Source organism: Anticarsia gemmatalis, chromosome 22, assembly GCF_050436995.1.
Source record: "Anticarsia gemmatalis isolate Benzon Research Colony breed Stoneville strain chromosome 22, ilAntGemm2 primary, whole genome shotgun sequence".
Classification (NCBI taxonomy): Eukaryota; Metazoa; Arthropoda; class Insecta; order Lepidoptera; family Erebidae; genus Anticarsia; species Anticarsia gemmatalis.
The window spans coordinates 8,525,895-8,533,589 of NC_134766.1; positions in this window are offsets into that span (position 1 = coordinate 8,525,895).

Consider the following 7,695-nt stretch of genomic DNA (forward strand, 5'->3'; position numbering starts at 1 on the left):
CCCAAATATGACTTGCAAATGTTTATAATAAGTTATAAAAATAGCTTATTATTAATCGGTAAGTAAATATAAGATTTAAAATAGGTTTTATAATTTTATCTTGATGTATTTTGGGTAAACTCACTTGATAGGCTAAGAAAATATCAGGTAGGTTTTCCTTGTCTTGATTTGAGTGCGGTAAATAGAAAAATATGTAGAGAAATTTAATAATCCTGTAAAATCATAAATGCAGTTTAAATAATATTGTATAGTCTTTACATAATAAAAATTGTTTTTGTCAAACAATACGGAAATGAGGAGTTACTTTATGTATGTATAATAAACAATATATATTATTATACACTAAGATATTTCAACGTATAAACGCCTTTTTCCCATAGATACCAAAGAAAATAATAGATGTCAATGCAATACAAAGCTACTCTAAAGGAACTATATGGCGCTAACTAAAACTTTTTATCACCCCAAAAAGTCAACAATTTCTAGAAGTATGTAGTAGTAATGTATTTTATAAAATATAATTGTAGTAAAAATAATGCAGAAATATTCGCTTCAATATACATAATATTATTATAAAATTTTACCACGTTTATGATAAAATAACTGACCCGCGCAACATCGCTTCCGTCACATTAGAGAGAATGGTTGAAAATTTTCCCCGTTTTTGTAACATTTTTTACTGGTACTCTGTATTACTCTAATAGGTCGTAGCGTGATGGTATATACATATATGATGATTCCTATAGCATTCCTCGTTAATGGGCTGTCTAACACTGAAATAATTTTTAAAATCGGACTGGTAGTTCCTGAGATGAGCGTTTTCAAACAAACAAACAAACTCTTCAGCTTTATAATATTAACTAGCTGACCCGCGCAACTTCGCTTGCGTCACCTAAGAGAATTGGTCAAAATTTTCCCCGTTTTTGTAACATTTTTCGTTGCTACTCCGCTCCTAATGACCGTAGCGTGATGTTATACAGCCTATAGCCTTCCTCGATAAATGGGCTATCTAACACTGAAATAATTTTTCAAATCGGACCAGTAGTTCCTGAGATTATCGCGTTCAAACAAACAAACAAACAAACAAAGAAACAAACTCTTCAGCTTTATTATATTAGTATATTATTATATTAGTATATAGATTATGTAGATTTTAAAATACTTTTATTTTCATTCATGGGAAGAGTTGAACACGATGACATTGAGATAGTTAAGAAACTACTCGGAACCTTTCTAGGCTTCTACTAAAACTGGTTTTATAATAGGGAAATGGAGTGAGAAAATATTGACTACTTGATAAAACAGACAACACTATATTTTTCATTATACCACAAAGAAATTAACAATGAAAACTATTTGCAACGCAAACCTAAACACCTGTCATAAAAAAAAAATCACTACATCAAGATAAAGTTCAATACCTATTAGGGCTCCTATAGTACCTTCTTTTCACACATACACACAAGCCAACATACAAATTTATTTTAGAGATACCACATTGTAACGCTATACTAATATTTACTTCACGCTAGTTTAGTAATAAACGAAAATTCCCACTAATAAACGAATAATCACTATTTAAAAACTAACATATCACTAATCCGTTCATTGGCCATATCTTCACTTTCAACTATTAATATAGCTTTTAAACTTTCGCGTTGCATGTTTAATGTATAATAGAATACGGGAATTAACGCGAACACGCATTTTACCTTCAAATGCCTAACGTTATATGCATTTTAAGGTAAAACAACCAGGCATATTAAGGTAAAATGCGTGTTTGCGTTAATTCCCGTATTCTATACATTAAACTAATATCTATCACAAACTTCACATGTTTTGTTGATACGATTTGGACTCGATCGGGGGCCCATAATGGAGGTGTTTCCTGGCGCGCCGGAGTCAGGAGCCCGACTGATTACGGCCCCATCGGGCTATCCCAGCCACGTGATAACATGATTCATTGTCATTGTTTATAAGTGGTCCTTCACATTATAGTCAAGTCAGTAGAGAACGTTTTAATTCACGATTTATCTAGAGTATAATTGAGATTTAGATATATCCTAAACTAAAAAATCCGGGAGAAAAGCTTTTAATATTTGCCTGTGTTACCCGCGGATGATGCATTGACTCTCTACATTTTTTTTTAAATCAGCGTCGAAGCTCGATTAATCCAATACTTTCATCTAAGAAGGCGTAATCATTGTTGCTGAGATTCCTCCGTAGTTTGAACTTTGCGTCAAACCACGTGTATCACTTTGTGCATGCGTATTGCATAAATAAGTTAGCAATTAGTGCAATGATAGCCACTATGTACAAGTGCTATTTTAAAGTAACATAACAGTAATATAACAATTAACAGTCATGATAATTTATCTATATTTATAAAAAATAATCCATAATGCCCTTGGTCACGTTACTACGCATGAATGGCTCTGGACCGACTTAACTTTTTTTTCACATTATTTCTTTTTTATAATGTGCCTTAAAATACGAGGATGGTACTTACGGAGGAAAAAAAAGAAAAATAGATTTATGATTTATTTATTTATCAAACATCAGCTGTTAGGCGATACAAAGTTTGCGGGGTCAGCTAGTTTTAGGATAAAAAATGTACAGCAAGGCTGTAAAATACTTACATATCACGTGCGGCGTTGTCGCTGCGCATACGTTCACAAAACGCATTCTTCACAAACGCTAGTGCGTAAGAGATCTAAAGGTTACTGTTCCTGGTGTTTGTAGTACTAGACATTGAAATTGATTGTTCTTTTTAACTGTCATAGAAGGTCTATAGCATCGGGGCCAATCGGTCAATCGCGGATATTGTTTAAGTTCGTTGTTATGTTGCTGCTTTGGCTTAACGTACGGATCACTATCATTTTGGGAAAATACATTGTTTACTTGCATAAAGCCTAGCAATTTCACGTTGATATACATAAAAGTTCTTGATGTTAGATCTTACGTGAAAAATAAAATTGTATAGGCTTGTAAAGGATTTGTTTGTTGAGCAATGGTTAAGTTAGTAGAGCCATTTGATCTCCATACAAAACAGGAATCGTATGAATTACGTGTGTAGCGGGATTGGTTGTACCATGTCATACTGTCCAACTTTTGGAGCTGTAGGCGGCCAGTAAAATTGAAATTAGTCAGAGTGTACTGCGCTACAACGCTCAGGAACACTTTTTTCTATCACTTAATAAGGCAAACCAATAAAACTGGAGAGAGGACCGAAGGCACGCTCATTGAGACACTAAAACAATCATTGGACATCGTTACCTATATTATTATACCTATACTATTACGAAAGTTACTCTTCCGCAGTCATTTTTCATATGAAGGTATTATCAATACAACGATTTATTTATACCAAGTTATAAAATGTATGTACACAAAGATATGCATTCTTCCGACATCTCGTACTAGATGGCGTTACTAGTCTTATTTATTTAACTTAAAGCTGTAAACTAGTTTGACGCGGTCTTTTCTTATCAAGATTTATTATTGGTTTTTACTAAAGTATTTTATTTGGCCATCTGCGTTGAATATTTTTTGTTGTATAATAACTGTAATAATAATAATATTCTTAGTATTTATATAGCTATAATGTCGAGGTTTAATTGCACAGACTGTATGGCAATAATAGTTTAATATACAGGGCGTAAGTCTGCCTGTCCATTGACGAAAAACAAGACTCCGTTGTAAAGAACCTGAGAAATACAAATCTCTGTGCTTAAACCTTATCTATATTTAAGTATATGACCTTATTTTTATATAATTGTAAACCTTGTTCGTAACGTCATTTATTTTATTTTTTTTAAACATCTACTTCATTCAATCTCTGCTTCACTCAAAATTAGACTGGTAGAAAATGCCTTTGGCATTAAGTCCGCCTTTATACACCTATGTATTTGAAATTTAAAATAAATTTATAAACCAAACTGGTAAATACCTAACAGTTTCTCCGTTCTCAATCTCGCTCTGCGTCAATAGACAGCCAGTCTTACAGACGGTTGTCCCAGCGGTATATGCATCTGGTCTGGACTGGTGCCGACATGTTCTTACTATACAACTATTAGACTTTCAGTTTTAGAAATATGTTACTTCGAATTGTTAAAACTGAGCTTTTTTGTTCCAGACTATTTCTAGATATTCTTTCAAATGTCCATAGATCAGAATTAAGACTTTCATATTTGGTCATACACGCAGCTCGCCATGGATTCAAGGTCCCCACTAATTAGGAAACATTGAGTTAACTCGACATTTGTAACTATACGAGTGATGTGTTAGTAATCTTGGAGATGCTGTTAGGGTGGCGACAATGTCAAGCATCAAGTCAAACATGTTTAATATCGCGCCTGTTATGCCCGAAGGAGAAAGAGGTGTAATACACCCACGTTTCAACATTCATAGTCTTACTCCCATGTAAAAGGGAACACGCCTTTTGCCAAAAATTTTAACAAACTCAGAACTCTAGTCTACTTAACAGAAATCTTCTAATACAACTTATAAGAGACTAATTCTAAACTGCTGGAGCCGGAAATTTAACCCGATACCTCATCATCAGCAGTTGGCCACACTTCACCACAGAGGCAGTCCACCTTCGAGTCCTTAGACCATTCAGTACCTAGTCCGTCCAGCTTCATTGCATCATCTACGGAACAAACGATAAGAAAAATAATTACGTATAATGTTTTTGTTTGTTCTCGAGTTTTATTATTTGTTCAGAATATTATTACACTTGTATAAGAGACGCTTTTATAACTGTGCGTTGTAAAATTGTTATAAAAATTTAATGTCATTATAAACGATTAATTCCTTACGAATTGTACGGGTTTACCCAACTTGTTTGGAACTTAGGAATTTTGGGTTTTTCAGGGTAATATTCCCGAGTTATAAATGAGGTAGAGGTCTGCATAAAAAAATAATTAGATGCAGCTGGATACCAGTGTTTTACATGGAGCGACTGCCTATCTGACCTCCACAACCCAGTTACTTGGGTATTAACACGATACCCTTCGGTAAGACTGGTTGTCAGACTTTCAAACTTCTGACTACTCTTAACGACTGTCAAAGATCTTTGAAAATGACAGCCGGGACCCACAATTAAACGTGCTTTTCGAAACACGGAGAAACTCGATATGTATAAGATGGTCACCCATCCACAGAACAACCTCGGCAAGCGTAGCTTAACTTCAGAGGCTGTTGTTAACTAGGTCACGAGCTAATAATAAAAATAATACATTTTAAAATTGTATACTTATAATTGTATTTGTACAACATACATAAAATCCCGCTTTACTTCTATAGCGGTAGGCAGATAAAAGAAAACGCCACTTAGAACGATCCTTACAAACTTCCTTTGCTTCATTCACATCTTGTATTGATGTGAATGTTATGCAAGATCAACAGGTTACGAGTACTACACACCTCACCCTTTTGCAAAACATCACCAAATTTCTAATGTGTAATCAATGATACAAATAAAACACCTAAAATTTGCTTAATACATTTATTGAAGGCATGAAAAGTCCCCAACACGCACTTGGCCAGCTTGGTGGACTCAAGGCCTAACCCCTACCTCATTACGGAAAGAGACCCTTGCCCCGCAGTGGGACATGAATGGGTTAAATTTATCATTATTATAATATACTTTACTTGCAATGGTTTTGTAGGCCTTACAATACACGTCACGCAATGTCCCTGATGTTTTGTATGCGAGCGTCCGCGTCTATAATGTAGGTACTTCTACGTTTCGGATGTCGGAAGCATTAGGCGAGACACTGTCTGTATAAATTGGTATTTAAGGTCTCGTGAAGCAATTTGTCTGACGGATTTATCTGTCCAATTGTAGGTATATCTTGATAGACGTAACTGATTATCTCTCTGTGTAAAATCATTCAAATCTATCTGATATTTTATAATAATACCAGCTGACCCGCGCAACCTGGCTTGCGGCACATAAAAGAGAATGGGTCACAATTTTCCCCGTTTTTGTAACATTTTTCGTTCACTCCGCTTCTAATAGCCGCAGCGTGATGTTATATAGCCTAAAGCCTTCTTCGATAAATGGTCTATTAAACACAAAAATATATTTTCAATTCGAACCAGTAGTTCCTGAGATAAGTGCGTTCAAACAAAGAAACTCTTCACCTTTATAATATTAGTATAGAGGTATAGATTACCACTCAGTTATCACTGAGTGAGTAAATCTTATTATTCTTTTTTTTGGATGGTTAGTGGTCACCTTTTGACAGAACTGATCGATATGCCCTAGAGGGTTTGATTTAGTTTAACGGTGTTTAAAATTATTGTCAACCACTAAGATCAAAATAGCATAAATAGGAGCTTGGTACAGGACAGACAGATTTGGAAGGAAAGAGGGGAGGCCTTTGCCCAACAGTGGGACACATAAGGGGCTAATAAGAAAATAAAAATAAAAAGATCAAAATTGATCGTGCCGTGCCAAACATGAAGACATTTACTAGGTACCTATGATTTAAAAAAAATTTAGGTGAAAATGTTTGAGCTTGTACCTTAAGCTATGGATTGAAAGGTAGATAATTAAATTTTCAGTACTAAATTCAGTAGTAACGATTCGGTTCTCTGACCCAATTCTTATCTCAACCATAAATAAGTATACGACTAAACCGGAAAGTTTTATTAATACATGAATTATAATTAAACCGAAAAACGACAAGCAAATCACTGTAATAGCTGTCGAGTTGACAAAGATTTTGAATATTTTGTTTTAAGGTGATGTCGTATTAGTAGCGAAGCGAAAGAGTTATTGGGTTTTGAAAGAAGGTATTCCTCCGAGCGCACCTCTCACCGCCGGTTTCTGATGTTCATTTTGCGGTAGTTTATCTGTTCAATAGCGTTTAAACTCATATAAAAAACGCTATTGAATAGATAAACTACCGCTAAATGTACCTCAGAAACCGGGGGTTAAAAGCGCTCTCGATAATAATTATACATATTACATTTTATTCGTTAAAGTGGCGCGTGGTCGCGCTTCGAGGAACACCTCTTTGAATGGAAATAATTACTTTTGCACGTATGTAAGCATTCCTGAGTAGAGCACCTCTGATTGCGATTATTCTGTACATGGTCGCCTGATGGTATTAGAGCTAAGCACTTCGGTAAGTCCGATGTTCCTCCCAGTTGGCGAGGTTAAGGAAAGCAGACAACTTTTGACATGCGTTATCACTACTTCTTGTCATGTTTTTTTGTGTCCATGATAACCGAAGAACCTTAAAAGGACTTTTTCGAGTTTCTTCTTGAGGACCGATGATTAATAATTATATTAATTTCTCATTTCACGAAATGTCTATAATTTCACTTTACAGAGAGTTATGAAGTGCAATAGCGTGTTATTCTTCAGATGGTCATTGAATATTTTTTCAGAAAATAATAAGGATTTGGGATCAACTCGGGATTTTGTATCCAAGACTGATCGTCATAACGGTTTCTGTGACATTTTTTGTAACTATTTTGTTATTGAAAAGAATAGTTAATGCTTAAATTGTAATCGTCGTTTAATACCTTTTAAATGTAACAATTTTTACTGCTTCAATGTTCAAACAAACGTGTGCCACAATCCTAAACTAATCTCATATATTTGCTTCTGTTATTACCGTGATAAGACGTGTAATATATACGAAAAAGAGATCTGTTACGTAATCATTTGCAACCCTA